The sequence below is a fragment of the Toxorhynchites rutilus genome, chromosome 1 (genome assembly GCF_029784135.1).
Source record: "Toxorhynchites rutilus septentrionalis strain SRP chromosome 1, ASM2978413v1, whole genome shotgun sequence".
NCBI lineage: Eukaryota > Metazoa > Arthropoda > Insecta > Diptera > Culicidae > Toxorhynchites > Toxorhynchites rutilus.
The window spans coordinates 206,108,590-206,126,255 of record NC_073744.1 but is presented as its reverse complement, the minus strand read 5'-3'; the positions used below and the strand labels follow the sequence as shown (position 1 = coordinate 206,126,255).

The 17,666-nt window shown below is 38.9% G+C and overlaps 1 protein-coding gene across 1 annotated transcript in view; it reads right to left on the bottom strand.

Annotated features, from left to right (window-relative positions):
* The window catches only part of LOC129774909 (uncharacterized), a 52,007-nt gene extending 35,677 nt beyond the window's left edge, over positions 1–16,330 (bottom strand). The window contains exon 1 of the mRNA XM_055778979.1: positions 15,317–16,330. The gene's annotated coding sequence lies outside the window, so the exon portion shown is untranslated. The remainder of the gene's footprint in view (positions 1–15,316) is intronic.
* Between the last annotated feature and the right edge of the window lie 1,336 nt (positions 16,331–17,666).

Here is a 17,666-nt window from a genome sequence, read left to right as displayed (position 1 = left end):
AATAACAATAACAATTCGATAACAAAATATTCAATAACAAATAATCAAACTTCTCGATTTTATTTCCGTTCAAAATGCGTTATAAATGTTTTGTCCTATACTGTTGTATACATAGACTGCAACGCAACGCAGCCGATATCTCCCGGGCGGCTGATTTTGCATAGCACCCGAAAGGTACCGAACTATGGAAAAAGGGGACGAAGGGCGGCGCGAGACGAGACCGCGAAAAACCACAAGTCAGTAACTGTATTAGCCTACTAAGGTGCAACCAGTTCAACGGAGTTGGTCTGTGCTTGTATTGTGTAGAGGAGCCAGCCAATGTTGATTTTTGTTGGTTGCTTTGGTCGGAGGGAGGCTGGGAAAAAAGCCTTACCTCTGAGCCAAGTAAATGCATATTTTGCACCAGGGTTGCGGAATATGAAGAAGAAAACAAGCTGTGAGAAAATTTTGATTACGTAGTTTTTTTGTTGTTCATTTTTTTCGGCTCATTCGTACTTGCTTTAGTCTGAGCATAAGCGGCAGCAAATTAAGCAGCTGAGAAAAGCATAACACAAAAGTGGTTAACTCTTTTTGCTGCTGCTGCTGTCGGTCTGGTGGTTGGTTTTGGGGTGTTTTTTTTCTTTCAAGAGTTGGCGGTTACGCAAATACTTTTTAAGTGTCGTTGACAATAAACAAACGGCCCAAATATGTATGAAAAGGAGGTTAACCGCTGGACGATGACATTGTCGAAAGGGGATCAACAACAGCAACAGCAGCAGAAAACAGTGGACACAACAACAGCTGGCCTCCGGCCGTTTGGCTAAGCATGTCAATCCGCTGGGAAAATGATCCATTTAGGAGGGATTGTTTCGTAATTTAGTTTTTCGATTGTTCCGAGTAACTGAACAATTGAATCTATTAGGGAAATTGATTCGTGTTGGCTTACCGCTAGACTTACGGCACACTACAAATCCATAATCCATTTCGAATGTTATAATTCGTGTTTTCTCAACAAAACAGAATTAGTTGAATAAATCATGTTACATATTCGCACGGCTCTATTTAAAACGTTGAAAACAACTTATGATTTGGATTCCGCTTTTATCTTTCGGATACTTCCGTTTGGTTTTTATAATGTTCCAAATTAATAATGTTACATCATTTTCACCGGACAATATTACTGCTTTGAAGATGTGAAAATACCGAAACATTGGCAGTTGGAAAGAGCCATGAAATAATCGAAGCATACCTGTACACGCCCAGACCAAAAAAGGCATAGCATTGCAAATATGGATCGGAATATGCCATTTAATGGTCGTTTAGTACATAGTCTGCCAGCCTTTGTTCCAATCTCCACAACCGTTGCAAATTTGAATACAGGTAGTGGAAGGAAGGAGAGGGTATAGATAAAAAAAAGCCGGGGAAAGCACAAGCACGACCGAAAGCGAGATGAAAAACGGCACCAACTCGCACACAGCAATGGGGATGTTTACTCACCCGGAAATGTGATTACTATTCTATACGTTGAGCCTATCATTTGAATTAGTACCATATAGCCTTCTATAAAACCAAACGAACGGAACGGTGGTATTTTTATGAAAATATAACTAATTAATTCAGCTAGTGGAGGGAGGGAACAATTCTCCCAAATGCGCCAGACTGTGGCTGATTATGTAGCAAGATAATGTAATATAATCTATACGAACTCAGCTAAAATCCAGTAATTCCTCCCAGCTCACCAACCAGTAGAATTCGAAATGAAAATTCCCAGGCTTAACAAACGACCCTTCATGTTCTTACGAGACACAACTATCGGTCTGTGTTTGAACCAACCCATGGAGACTTGAAGTTTTACACGACGAAACAAAACCACCGCACGATGCCGCCATATGGTGTGTGATTGCATGTGGAATAGGGTTTCGTGCGTTGCGTTCCTCTCCTAAATGTCATGTAATCACTGTTTCAGACAGCTTGTCTCGGATAAGCAGTGCACGCGCGCTCTTTGCGCTTAGAACAACGGCAGTAAGCCATGCCGTGCGGAAAGGGTGACAGGCAGCGAATCCGAGTCCGTGGGCCAACCTTGACCAGAGAACGCACCCCTGGCGGTGTTGGCGGTGTTAAACTGTGAATAGGGTTCTTATATGCATCCACTAGGGGTTTGTGCTTGTTCTGTCTTTGTAAAGCTCAATGTTTGCTAACTTCCTGACTTGGTAAATTGAATCGGCATGCAACTGATTACATCACCACTGCAACCATTAAGTGCGGTAATATACCGCTACCATATACAATTTGACACTAACACTTGTGCGAAATGTTTCACAATACATGATCGGTCATTGTCATGAAATTTCTCGAAGCAACCAACATTAAAGTTTCATATTTAAATTTTATATACTATAATTAATCGTATCACTCATTTTACTTGCAATATAAAAATTCCCTCGACTTGCATGTATTTGCATTGCCGATTTTCCTCAGACACCTTGGTTTTGAAATCTCTGTTAGAGAACACATTTCTGTGTTTTCGGTTTCCCCTACTTTCATATACAGTAGAACCCTGATTATCCGCGATTCGGAATCTTCGCAACAGCGAGTTCCATAGTAAATCTATAGACCTTCCCGGAACTTGTCAGAGAGTGTAGGCTCATGCTCGTTTTTTGGCAATGGCTTTTACATTATTTAGCCACTGGTGTACACGACCTTGTAGATGGATAGTTAACTGATTTCTGTATTGCTAGAACATTGTTTTCCTGTTGAAACATCTATTTTTTCTTATTTTTAGTCCTTTATTGCGTTATCCGCGGTGAGCTTGCCCGACTACTTCACGGATAATCGGGGTTCTATTGTATTTACAATTATGGAGTGTCCAAAATGATTGATGCAAAACTCTCATAAATCTATCAGAAAATGACTGAGTAATTATTGTGAGTACAAAAGGAAGCTTGTATCTTCAGTTTCGACCAATCAGAACAAGGTATTTTCTTTTGGATAACGGTTGAGATTTTTCAATTGTTCGAGAGTTAGTTTCATGACATGTATTATTTCATTCAATTAAAAAATTGTTATGGAGTGCCGAAATCGATTGACGCAAAGATTTCATCAAAGCATTATGAAATGGCTGAGTAAGAAGCATTTGAAATAGGACATTTTTCACAATGCGATCGATTTTCGTTTTTCAATTTGCACCCCTAATATTTTCCCGAAAAACGTAACCCTACGTCAAAAATAATCAATCAATGAATTCGCGATGACGAATGTACAGTGTCGACGTCTACGGTGATGTGAACCAATTAGATTAGCAAGCTCGAATTCAGTTTCAAATCGTTAGAAATGTTATAAAAATGATTACTTGATGTTATTTGAATGCTTAACCCTCTACAACCCAACCCCGCCTTTAGACGGGCTTCACGGATTTTCTTTTCAAATTATTCAGACATTATTTTCAATGTTCACCCCCACTAGAACGTCTTTAGAAGATTTTCATCTATCATACGTACACATTGGTTTTATGCTGGCAGCTTTCTGCTAGGAGTATTTTATGTTTAAAGTTGGAAATTCGAGATAAAAATGGAATGGGGTTTTCAGACAAATAAAAAAATTGGATCTTAGAGGGTTAAAACATGTGGTTCCGACCAGTGTTGCCACACATACAGATTTATCTGGAAAGGTACAGATTTTTTGTTATTCTTGGTACAGATTCTGTATGGTACAGAGTACAGATTTTCGTCAAAAAGTAAGCTTGCGAAATTTGTTATATTTGAACAAAGTAACATTAAAGTACATGACGACTTTTACGCCGCGGTATCGCTTGGTGCAGCTGATCATAAGAGCACTCCTAATGCAATAATTGATCAGTTCCATAGCGACGAAATTCGTTGTGTCAGAGACGTTTCCAGGGTTCTACATTGGGAATATACAAGATCTGGAGAATTTAATCCGTACTCTAAAGGTAAAATTACTCCGTAAAAGAGTCATAGTACCTGAAGGCGAGCATGTGCAGGATAGGTGGACAAAAAATTTAATGTCTGAAAAGAATTGATGGTTCGCTCGCATTTTTTGCGCTTCGATGCCTTGTTTGTAACGTTCACACTATGCCTCACTCCTCGGAAATTTTTTTATGAATATAATCAGAACAAAAATAAGCTTCGAAATCGGCTCAGCAATGATACGATGAAAGCTGTTGAGATCAAATGATTTAATAAAACATAGTGGCTATGTATAAGCGTCATCAAACACACGAATAACTTACAGATGTAAATATTGTATTTGTAGTGAATAAATGAGTATTTTTTCCATTCAAATAAAATATATTTTCTACAACGAATATTTTCGATGGTACAGATTTTTGGAAGAAAAACTGCAGATGAGAAAGATTTTTAACCCCTCTGGTACAGATTAAAATGTAGCAACACTGGTCCTGACCCTTACATGATCAATTTGCCATGAAGACCCGTTTGGATAATTTGGCATCATTTAAAAAAAATCGGAAAGTCATGGCATGGTTTGATGAATAAGGGCTTCAGATTCTGGACTGGTGGATGTGGTCGCTACAACTTGGTTTGGTCAATGCTTGACATTTTGAAATTATTCAATAGTTTAATCGAAAAAACATTTTGTTTAAGGGGGTATTCTAGTCTAGAAATCTGAAAAAATCGAAATTTTTTTTTACCATATTTCAGTAGTTTAGGCATTCAAGAATATACTCTAGAAAGGACTTATCGAAAATCCTATTATTTACCTAGTTAGAGCCATCTTAGTGATGTGGTATCTAACCTGTTACGGCCATCACAATGAACTTCAAACGCGTTTCTCTCGGAACTAGTTTTTTTCTAACTGGCGTACACGATATCTCAAGTTCTACTGAACCGATTTATGTCAAATTTATATGAAAATAATCTGCATACATCTCTCTATCGTATGAACCGATAAAAAATTATAACTTTTTAATTTTACTACTTTTAAAAAATCGGTAAACGCAAAAAAAAAACGTTTTAAACAGCATTTTTGTTTTCAAACGGCCGCCATTTTGTTAAAACCCATGTTTTTGACTTGTCCGAGGTTCATGCCATAGCGACATCTTTACTGATTCAGAATCTGTTCGATTTTTTTGTTTCAGATAACCAGAAGGACTGGAATCGTGTACGCCATGGCACAACTTTTTTTTGAACACCCTCACTTCACCAGCATGTAACTATTCTAATTATGAATATTTTTTTTCCGTCCTATTTTTGTTTTATTGTTGAAAGATAGATAAACGAATAATGATATAATGGATAGTAAAAATATTCTTTGTTTTATTTTTACGGAGTTCGAAAAAACGTCCGAAATTCGTGTCTCTACACTAGAATACCCCCTTAATGTGATAGATGCGTAGAAATATTTCATAGAAACATATCGATTGTTGTATGCATCTATGGTCAAGTTAGAAGCATTCGAAACCTTCCATTATTTATTATATGTTTAGTTTTTTAATTTTAATTTACATCTAATACCGTTCTGTTAAACGTAGTCCGGTAGTGTGATTCGGAACTTCGGAACATCGCGCTATCGAGATAGTTTGGGTCAACATGAAGGTAAAACTTAGTAAAATCCCAGAAGTAATAAAAATGAACTTAAATTAAAGAAAATGTTCAAACCCCTGGTGAAAGGGGTTAATGCAAAGGTGCGGACGTTTGTGTTAGGAGAAGATATTCTATAAAGCAACGATGTCAAAACATAACCATACAGTAGTACCTCAAATGTTGAAGAGAAAGTGACCTATGGAAATATTTGGCCACCTATTTTGTATGTCTACATCTGTTCGAATACAGATTGACCCTAAGCCGAAATAGCGCAGTCTATTTTTCGTTTGTGGTAACGACTATTTCACCCAAATTTTTATTGACCATGATTCACGTACACTGTACACTAGAAACGAAACAAAGCTAAATTACCCATTCAAAATCACTAGGTCAGAGATGCTCGGAGTTAGCACCATTTCCAAACCCGAACTATTCATTATTCGTCTGTAGCACTGAAACACCTCCAGCATACGAAAATCAGGACACATACATGCCGATCTTCAATAGCACCGGATGGGTTTTCATTTCCCAAAACAAACAGCAAAAATAAGTTTGCCAATTGACGGGAAATTAGCCGCAAACATTTTTTTTTTTTCATCTTTCGAATCTATAAACCTCTAAGAGCAAGAGAAAATTCAATTGAAACACCGTCGGAAAGTCCTCCCATGAACAAAAAAAATCACGCACACACACATGCAGATTGTAGAAAGAAAAGAAAAACAAGAGCACACAAATCATTTTTAATCAGCCTTTCCAGCTGGTTGCCGCCAACAGTCGGTTCACCTCCCCCGAACGACGACGCTGGCCTGCTTCGATCTACAATGCAAGCATCCGCACAAAAATGAAATCGATCACGATTAGTCTCTGTTCGGTGAAACAATGAGCAATCAATCACATCGCGTTAGGGAAAGATTTTCCACCTCGATTCAGCTGAAAGGCAAATACATATCTGGGGCGGCAAGATGTAACGCCCTCGGTATACCTACTACTACTGCTGATGCTGCCACAAATCCATTTATGGATCTTGCAAACTATTCACGCATCATCATAATAGGCGATGATTTCCATGAGCACCCGATAAAACCATTAACCTCCGCCTGTTATTGCGGCTCGATCGGATCGGAGGGCAAACACAGCAATCTATTTGCATTTTGACTCATGTAAAAACTTGTTTTTCACATCTCTCCTTTGGGGCGAATTTCTTCGCTCGTACAGTAAACAGCATGGTGTTTCGAAAAGTGTAGAGTAAGTACACCTTTCAGCACGCTTTTGTTTGCCCCATCGATTGAAACACGCGTTCGCGTTCATAACAGGGTTACAGTTTAGAAATTGATGCCTCACGAACACACCGAACAATCATGACTCAATTTCAAGTGATTTCAAGTGATGCTTGCTTGCCTGTGAAGCTCGATTCGGGCCATTGTCGAATATTGTCATAATTTTTTCATGAATAGCTTTTTATCCTTGCTCTCCACCCTTCTTTCTCGCGCGGAAAATATTTCCAGCAATTGCACGAATGCAATCACCGAGATATGCAAAACAAGAATCAATTTTCCGTGTGTTGATCCAACGGTGTACATCCGATACATATTTTTCCTCATTAATTTTTCACAACACTTTCATGATGAATCATTTCAGTTGTGGTGAGTGACGCCGAAGCCTTCCATTCCATCTGGCCGTGTTTCCTGCCTTAAAATGTAAATCTCGCTGCAAAACAAAAACAATAGATTCTCCTCTCGCTCTGAAATGACATTGAATTATGTTTTTGTTTGCGAATGCGAGGCAGTGCGCCGTGTGCTCGTTATGAATTAACTTGGAAAAATCTCTTCCATATCCGGTCGTCCCCGCTGCAAGAGCATCAGACCATATCCCATACTGACGGGCACAAGTATAACTAGTGGTGGCTGCTATATAGTGTCTCTCCACGAGGCATTCTGTTCTGGACAGGCAGCAGGGCAATGGCACCCTTTTGGTTGGTTTGTTGTTGAACGTCGAATTCAGCGGAGCAGAACCGGAAGGCATATTAGCATGCATGCATCGAAATAGAGAGAGAGTGCGGTATGTGGGTGTGCGTGCGATGGTAAATACTAGAGTGTCTAGAACAAATAAGTCAGGTGCAATATGAACCAGGTGGAAAATATGTTCCACTTGCAGACAGAGTGGTGGGGTGATGTCATGACGAATACCACTATCGGAATCTGGTTAGGAAACGACGGCTTTTGAAGATTGACAAAATATACACCAAATTTTGTCTTCTACGAAAGTATTTATTCATATAGGAATTTATTTGTTAGAATCGGCAGCTCAACCTTGAATTCCAAAAAAAAATTGAATTTTGGGGCCATGATTGTACATAATCACAGTAGGCATTGATTTTCCTAAAAAGTTCATTTGTTTACAACCTTACTGTAGCGTCACTGTCACTTCCGTGATATCGCAAAGTGACGCAAGCGCCAAAATTGACATTTTACTTTTTATGTTATAAATCGATAAAGAATACCAAATCCTTTCAAACGACTGCGAAGTTTTATAGAAATGTGGAAAAATGACCTCGTAAAAGCCTGAAAACGGAATGGCGTAAGCGCCATTTCCACTGTGATGTGGCACAAGCGCCACTTTCCTTATAATGTGACGTAATTTGGAATCTGATGCGATATGATTTTTAATCCGTTCTGATGGCATAGAATGAACGAGAAGGGACAACAAATTTTGAAATATCAACATCAAAGACAAAGCATTTTGACGATGTTCACTTACCTCACTTGCTCAATGTCTTTTTCGGATGAATTGAAGCTGAGAGTTGATCGAAGGGTAATGTCTAAAATCTCCATCGAAACGCATTTTATAACAAAACTCGAACATCCTCGCGTAAACTGTATTTGCTTTACATCGGATAATTTCGGACGGCATTATCTTATTCAACACGGATGTTTTCAATTGCATTTTGGATTGGAATAGAAGATGCTGTCCATAGTTGTTACAATCGGGTTCTCAACTGCGTTGGCCCGCTCGACACACGCTACAAAGACGGAAAATGTGTAGAACTCTTTTCTCTGATGCTACCTCATGCTCCACTCAACGGTGGCATGTTGTAGAAAATATTTGGAAACAGATTCTCCCATACTTTGATGGATGAACGCCAATCGGTTGTGGAAACAGCGATTAAAAATTGCTGTTTTCACAACAAACTGGCGTGACATTGATCAATCTATTTTTTTTTTCATTATATATAGCGTAATATACACGAAAAAGTAAAGAAATTCACTGATTTCTTTAACTGTGGCAGTGTAAATGATAATGCATGAGTTTGAGGATACCTAATCTGATTTAATCCATCTAAACGTACCTACCTCATATCTCGATTGAAAATTTAAGCTGCGGGTCATCCGAAGACCGTCCGGGTTATTTTAGTATTGCCAAAAACCCTTAAAATGGGTCTTATAGGCTTGAATACAAACAAAAATTTGAAAAATCATGTAGTTTGATACTCCAAAGGGCGGGTTTTGTATTGTTTTGGGTTCTGGAATTTATGACCCCTGAACATGTATCCGGAATATCTCAGAAACCCGTGGACCGATTCCGATAAAACTTTAAAGGGTTTGAAAATGAATTTAATGAAACGAATGGAGTTTCAAATGAAATTTGTGGCGTCCAATTCGGTTCAGCCGTTTCCGAGAAAACTGAACCACGACATTGGTTGTCTGGTTAAGATGAAAAGCTGTCTTTCGTGGTGTTTTTTGTAAAATTGATTTTCCTCACTTGTTTCAATACATAGTAGCTGTAATTATCTGATCAATAATTCAAATCGTGCAGTATCAGCTGAGTTAATTAATATGTTTTGCATCTATTAATATCGTTTTGACTTGCCACAAATCAAAACGCATATATTTCTTTACCATACTTAACACATTGACCCTCGTGTCGGTCCCTAGGGACAGTTACAAAATAAGGAAGGATTTAAAAAAATGGTTTGTATTAATTGGAGAATATTTAATAGTTGAATTCGCTTATTGAACCGTTATTCAAAATAAGCTATATAAATTCAATCTACCTGTTGTTGATCCACCGGAAGTCGAGACAAGATTATATTGTATATTCTGCAATTTACGTTCAACTGTTTTTGACAAACCATAGAACAAAGTTCATCTGTATGTTTTGAAACGAAGCTGAAATGAATTAAATTAATCGATAATATGCAACAATCCTAAGCTTGATCTAAAAATTGGTTCTTCGGTGCATAACCTCATGGAAAGCGTAACAGAAAAAATCCGGAGCTCAACGTTGTAAAAATTGAAACGAAATGTTGTGCAGAAAAAGGAAAAAAATATACAATTTAATAAGCGATTTGATAAGAACAACTGACGATGATTATTGACCATTTCATACAAAAAGGTCAACTTCAAAGTCATCGTCAACCCGCAAACGCCCACGTACAGATACGTGCGTATGTACACACACATGCAAATACATAGAGTTAGTCAAAAGTTTCTGATAGCAAAGTCAAAAGCGCTTCCTCGGTAGTGAGCGCCGTCCAATGAGACAGGCTTGTACGAGCCATTTATGGCAAGTGCTAGAGTGAACGTGTTAAATATTTACGAAAGTAAAAACTGGAGGTCGGTTAAGAACTACCTTTTGGAGATCGGTTCAGGCCACCTTTACTTTTTCCAACAACAATTAGATTCAATTTATATGGCTTTTTTTTAATAACAGTTCAACAAGCGAATTCAACTAATGATTCTTGTAGGAAATTTAATTAAAAAACGCCTTCAACATTTTCGGTTTGTTTTTCATTAGTTCGTTTGATTAATTTCACCAATATCAGCCCAATATTCCGTAGCTGAAGCTCATTGAGTAATAATTGTCAATTGTGAAACACACACTGAATAAAAAACGGTGGAACTGCAATTGAACTGAAGGATTTCAAACGAAAATGAAATTCGCCAGCTAACCAATAGGGCTCGTGCAAAAGATGATGGACCGTGTACGAAAAAAAATCGGGCAATGGCCTGTAATAAGAAGAAATATTGAAACAATGTGAAATGGGCTTACAAAAAATAAAATACCTACTAATGTATACATATTACATTGAACTACGGAAAATGAAACGCATTTCTGGGAACGTTCTTGTTCCACTCGAAGTACATTTTTGAATGGTAAAAGCTACAACGTCATTCGTTCCAACAGAAGGAGAACAGTTGCCTTTTCCGTTATGAATAATTTTTCGTCTATGGGTTGTGATGAAAACAGCCTAAAATAAGCCAACTTGACGATCGAAAACTCGTTCTATCTCAGAAAACAAAACCTGAGCCACATGCCGTGCGTCACTTTTTGAAAAAATCATTACTGCTTCCAGGGGATTCCCCCACCAATTGGTTCTGATGGCACGATGTGCGATTCCTTTGAAACAGGTCAAAAGAATCGCATCGTTAATTTGAAGGGGTCAAACCCAGTCCTTTCTCCTGGTTTGTTGAAGTACACTAAAAAATCTTACCGAGGTGACCTAACGCTTTTTTTTAAGAAAGCCAACCGCAGCATAAACGACACGCGAATAAAAAAGAATGAATAATTACAACGAACAGAAAGAAATGGAATACTAAATCAAAGACTGGAACTGATTAGCTTGACGTCAGAGAACGGGTTTCTAGAAGCTAATCGAAAGCCCACTGAAAGAACAAAATCAAAGAATAGACGATGTTCGTGTGAACCGGCCAAAGGGGGGGAGGGGGAATAAGATGGGAAAATGAACTTACACTTTTCAGCTGCTTCCAACCAGTTCCCAGTGATGAACAACGACGTGGGAAGAACTGTATCAATAAATTCCTCGGTCTTGGAGCTAAGTGGAGACGGAGATGGAAAAATTTGTTGCATGAATTTGCGTCTTCCTGTTGCAGCGCTTTGGTCTCGCATCCATTATTGAACCACATCCTCCTGTCTTCTTCGTCTACGTTCTTATACCTTTTCTTCCCTGCGCCCCAACCGGATGGATCCAGACCTTCGAGTTTTGTTCACTCTGCTATTATCTGAGTTTCTTTTTTCGTCATCTCGCTTATTTGCGATTCACCTTTTAAGTGTTTTCATCTTTTCGTTCGTGACATCAATACACCTTAACCCACGACCGATGGCTCATTTAGGCGTTTAGGCGATTCATCGACGACAGAGGGCCCAAATTTCGAACAAAGCGGGCATTTCACAAATACACAATAGTTTAAACTGAAAGCATTTTTCGAGGCAAAACAATCCAGCTGCGAAACGAAAGAAAAACTTTCGGAATCATGTTTAATGGTGCAATTATCATAGCCATACTAATTTGTGGCAATAGTAAAGTACGGTTTGACTGGCCATCTCTATCTAACAGTTTATGTACCTTAATTTATGGGGCAATAAACGGTTCCACCGTTTCGATGGAAATCTAAGGAAAATAACATTATTAGGCCAAATGTGGGCAAATCGTTTCCACTTAATCGATAATCAACCACTGCTGTGTCTGGAGACTTGTAATTACAATCGTACATACACTCCAATAAATGAACTGAACTGAATTAAAACCAACGGAATAATACAGCAAAACAATATGTGTTCCGGCAGTAGTCAATGAGTCAAACCAGGGTTGTTTGCCGCACACACATACGAACGTTGCGCCACCCATAGCAGGTTGCTGCTACTGCCTGAAGCTTAGCGTCCGTTCCAACGACCGACAATTGTCGAATGTTACTTTATTTAGGTATGGGACTATTTCATAACATCCATGCCCACCCCGATCCCTCTCGCAAAAGCACAACAGAGCCTGCGAGTCTCAAAACCACAAAAACATATATACCACAAACTCTCATATGAATGCCGCCCAGCAAACAAAACAACTAAGCTCATAGCAGCAGCAGCATCAAACTGCACAGACCCGGGAGCGCTCAAGAGCAGCATGGACAGCCACTCAAATGCAGTTATACATGGCATCATCACCATTACACGACACCTCCAACAATATATAATTTTATTCAGTACACTAATCGAGAATATGTAATCGAGCGGACAGCTACTAACTGAAATTATCCCAAAGGACAACTTTAGAGGAAGCACACTGTAAACAGCAAAGTCGTAAAGGCGTTTTACCGAGGTGAAACTTAAATGCTATCAAAAACACAATACTTTCAGTGACATTTTTCCCAACGACCTAAAATAACTTATTTTCATGAAAAAACACCGAGAGCCCATTCAAAGTTTATTATATGGTAGAACTGCTGCAAAAATATTCAAATATTGCTCATGGCCATTAACTCGATTCGAATTATTATAATTGAATATAGTCAGTTAGACACCTAGTACTGATCCTATTCGAATTTGTCACGAATCGTGATATTCGTGAATTAAAAGTGTTTACCCAAATATGAATCCGTTAGAATCCGAAATCGCTGTTCATTTTACAGTAGCAGTCGTAGTAGGCGTATCTGAAAACTTTTGACAGCAGATTGTTTGGAAAATTTGTATCTTTCGTCGATAAAAATTTTGATCCATTTTGTTTTGAAAAGTTCTGCAGGATGGAAGCCGAGAAAAGAAATTTTGGACAACCACGTTAAAAATCCTGTGTGGCCAGGTACTAAAATCGCGAAATCGCTGATTATGTGCTGAAATGTTTTCGTGAACGTACAACTGTTGTTCGGTTGGATCAGAGGACGCGTCATAGTGTAACTTACGATCGGAAGCTGAGGTTTTTACAATTGATTGTAAAATTTGACAATTGCCTTAAGGCAAACCCGGGACTCTCGGATTACGACATCGCCAAAAACACAACTCTAACCAAAGTACCAACCGGAGAATCCGTATGCGAGATTTAAAAGTTTCCGTGAACAAAAAAAAAAGAAGAAGTAGTATACGAGAAGGTTACCGTACTTTCCGTGCCTTCAAACAAACTAACAGTTCGCTGAAGCAAAATCTGGGGTGGCATTGCGCATTTCGAAACGAGTAACTCGTTTCGAGAAAATTCGAACTCAAATCGAAATGGTTTTAGTATTATGCATATTTTTCAAATTCATATTCTCGGTGTACTAGATTTAGAGCAAAATTTGTCTCGTAGAGAAATGTAAAATTTTTGAGTTCGTAAACAAAGCTGGTCAAAGGCATGTCAAAATGGTCGAAACGAACAAAAATCACTCGTTTCGAAATGCGCAATGTCACCCCTGGTGACCAAAAAACGCGCTCGAAATTGTACAACAAGGTTTTGACGAAGTAGTGAGGATACATACTGATAGACGACGAAACGTACGTGAAGATGGATTTTGGACAGCTTTTATTTATTTTATTTATAATGATTCTACGTCCCATTGAGAAATTAGATCTTCTTCACAATTTTTCGCCAATATACCCGATCCATGGCTGCAGTTTTCCGACTCCCGGCAGCACCGATTCTTGCCAAGTCCTGCTCCACCTGGTAACCACCTCGCTCACTGAGCTCCTCTCCTTCTTGTTTCTACCGGATTCGATGCGAACACCATGTTTGCAAGGCAAGATAATGAAGAAGAGTGCCAAAGTTACTCGAGACGCTGCAAACATGAAGAGATCGTGGAATAAAATGGCCGCTGAGGTTGACTAACAGAGTCAAATTATTTTGATTATTTTGATCAAGCTTTAGTTGAGTCTCGTTGTTTAATCCGCAAAGATGCGAACATTTCCATTTGGTTTGCGTACTGCCACGAACGGCGGTGTCCATTCCGAGGAATCGACGATTATAACCTTGTGAGGTCGGCATCGTCTAACGATCACTTCGGACAGAAAGTCGCCTTGGCGTTTATTTTTTCGCCTATCTGATGAACCTCCGAACTTTTCGCCAAATACATCCCATCATTTCCTGCACAGTGACATTGTCAACTATATTTCCCATCTTTTCTCACTTTTCCATGTCAGGTGGTATTTTGACCAATTTGCTACACTTCTACAATTTAATCCACAACTACAGATGCCTTCCCAAATCATCAACTTGCTAGCGAATTTATCTGCGAAGACAAATTTGAACTTTCCCGGAGAATCCCCCTTACGTTTAAGAAGGTAATATTCTTGACCCGGGATTTGTCCAAAGTCCATTTTTACATATGTTTTTTTAGTGTATTGTGCAGTAAAGTTCTGTTCGCCTACAAATTGATGCAGCGAAACTGTATGCTTGATAACAATGAATGAAATTAATTGCATTTTAATTTTCGCATGTTGTGTGGGGTGACATGCACACGTTTCTGTAGGGTGAATTGGTCCTACAAATTTGAGGCTTTCCTTTGATCTAATTGATTCCAGATGCCGTTGAATTACAGAAAAGGGACGGGCAGACAACGTTGGAAGAAGGAGGAATCCCTGTTGTTCGAACTTGGTCGAAGAGAAAGCAAAAAAAAAAGAAATGTAAGAAGCTAATTGTCAAGTATCGTCATAGATAATCAGTAGATATTCAATATATACAGATATACAGGTAAACCTGTTTTTATGCGATTCCTCATTTGTGGAACCCGTTTTGTCTACTTCTTCCAAACTCCACCAATCATATCATGTCAAAAACAAAAAGAGTCAAAGTGTTGTCAAAAAACTGATCGGAATCAAAAGATTAAAACCTGAAATGCAATTCATGATCAAAATAAGAGAAGAATTGAACTCAGGTGTGTTTGTATTTTCGTTCATAAAAATGAACGGAAGTTTTTTGTTCGTTTCTAAAGGATTATATTCCTACAAATAATGTTCGCTATATCAATGTCCCACGGAAAAAATAAATAAACCAATAGGTAAAGGAAATAAACGATGCAAACCTTTTATCATTTAATTATTCACAACACCGTGCGCTAACCGTTGGATTCGGGTTCGATGATCGTTCCGTTCGTCGTATCTCCAAACGTCAACGTTCGAAACTCCAGTCGCTGACGACAACAATTTTCACTACCAAAAAAAGCTCTGCGCCTATTCGCGTCGTTCAACTCGATCTCTCCGTCGCCTAGGTCGTCGTCGTCGTCAGAGTTGTCGTAGCTTCAAAAGGCCTTCCCCAATACGCTGTATGTCTTTCCTCATAACCATCAAACCTCAGCCGAGCGCAAATTCACTCACTCCTTTTCGGACATTGCATGCCAATAAAAACAACACAAACTTGAAAGATCAACGTTTTCACTTGTTTTCTTTTTTCTCCTTCTGTAGTTGTTCACAAGCAAAGCACACACGACAACTCTCGATGGATTCACTCACATCGGCAGCTTGTTTCTACATTTCACTTGAAGCCTTGGGGCATCGCCAAAAACTAATTACCATCTTGAGGCAAATGGTGGTAAAGGCATACAACTTAAAGCAGCGATTGTTCCGAAGCTTTTCTGAGCTTGTTTTTCACGACAGGCACCAATAATGGACCACAAGAAAGTTGCACTTGGAACAAAGTATTCGCACTAGCTCTATAAAATCTATCACGGAAAGATCATAAGACTATAACACAAAATTAACCTATTATTCACATACTACAACTCTTTCCAGCAGTTATTGTTGTGTCATTGCTGCTGAAGATGATGACGACCGTAGAGATTGTTATTGCACACAGGTATCCGTGTATAGTGAGCTCCTCGCAAAGAGGAATGTCACGGCTCGTTGTCTCCCTTCTGTGTAGTAATGCTGCGAGCCTTACTTCAAGGCTCCACTTTCAGCTATCCGCTATGCAACACAACTCATCATCCATCCGCACAACGTTTAAGCAGCACACAGCGAAGCATGCTTTCGCTACAGTACCCCGAAACTGCGCGCGATCGTTCCACAGCTTAACACTAAACTGAACCAAACCCGATGAGGTAAACGATCGTACTGAAACAAAACAAACACACCGATAGCTCTCATTGCAAACTTGTTGCTCGTGGGGAGAGAGCGGTGAAAAGTTTTGAGCTTCTCTCGTCAAAAAGTGGCGATCACTTGTTTGCTCTCCAACTTAACCGGGTTGCCAAAAGATTGCGAAAATATCATTCGAATCAGTGTAATTGATTTGAAATATGTTTTGTTCAAATTATTCAAAATGAAAAGCGATTCAAACTTTGGCGATTGAAAGGAAACAAAAAGCGAAAGATTTCCATCCATTTGATATATATTTTAAATTAAACGTTTGCTGAACCGTTCTAGCACAGACGGTGGTTTTAGTCATATTAAATTTCTTTTTGATCCTTGTACGTGAGTTTTGGGTGTCGAGATAACTTTTGTACAGAGGTAATCCTTTTCCTTTCTTCCATCACGGGGCAATTTTTCAATTTTTTGTACAGGGTTTCTACGGAAAGACTGTTAACAAACTGCTGTTAATGATCCCAGAACCAAGCACTGAAAGCGCCTTACTGGACAAAGAAAAAAAACGTACCGTTTCTAAATTGGCAGCGATTTTCATGGTCTATCATCTTTTGAACTATCCCTGTTTCCAATTAATTGGCTGTAAAATTCTATTCCCAATTCAAATCCCTCAGTTCAACTGCAGTTCCGCCCTTTTACTTTAATATGTGCGTCACAATTGACTAGTATTCCTCTCCTGGTCTTAGTTCCGGCGTTTTGGCCGGATTCCTCTCCTTCGGAACCACTGTATCACTATTTGGTGATACAGTGGTAGCTTGTCAAGTCCGACCAGATTTGACAGTTAAGAAAATGCAGTAGTCTGTCCTCATAAATTTTATGATTCATGGTTCTAGAAATTGCGAGAGTATCGCACAACTGCAAATTGCTTGCCTATCAAGAATATTTTTGGGGAATTTCGTCTTGTTTTCTTGATTTAAATTTTTTCTTGGACACTCTTCCAATCAGTGGCGTAGCGTGACCGGTTGACACCCGGGACGGTTGGTTTTGGTATCGCCCCTCCAATCAAACGTTGGTATCCAGTCTTTGTTTCGTTTTCTTTAAATAAAAATACCGGTAAGTTTCTTCGTTTTTTTTTCAAAAATTAATGCTTAATTCTGCAAAAAAGGTTACAAATTCAATATACAAAGTATTGCCCATCACTAGTCACAACTTTTTTCTTTCTTCCTTTCAATTCACAGATCCCTTTGTGAAAATAATCGGCCGGTTTGTCGGCTAACCACGAATCGATCCAATTTTAGACTTCATCAAAATTGGAGAAATACTGGTCAACCAGGCCATGTTGCAGCGATCGAAAAA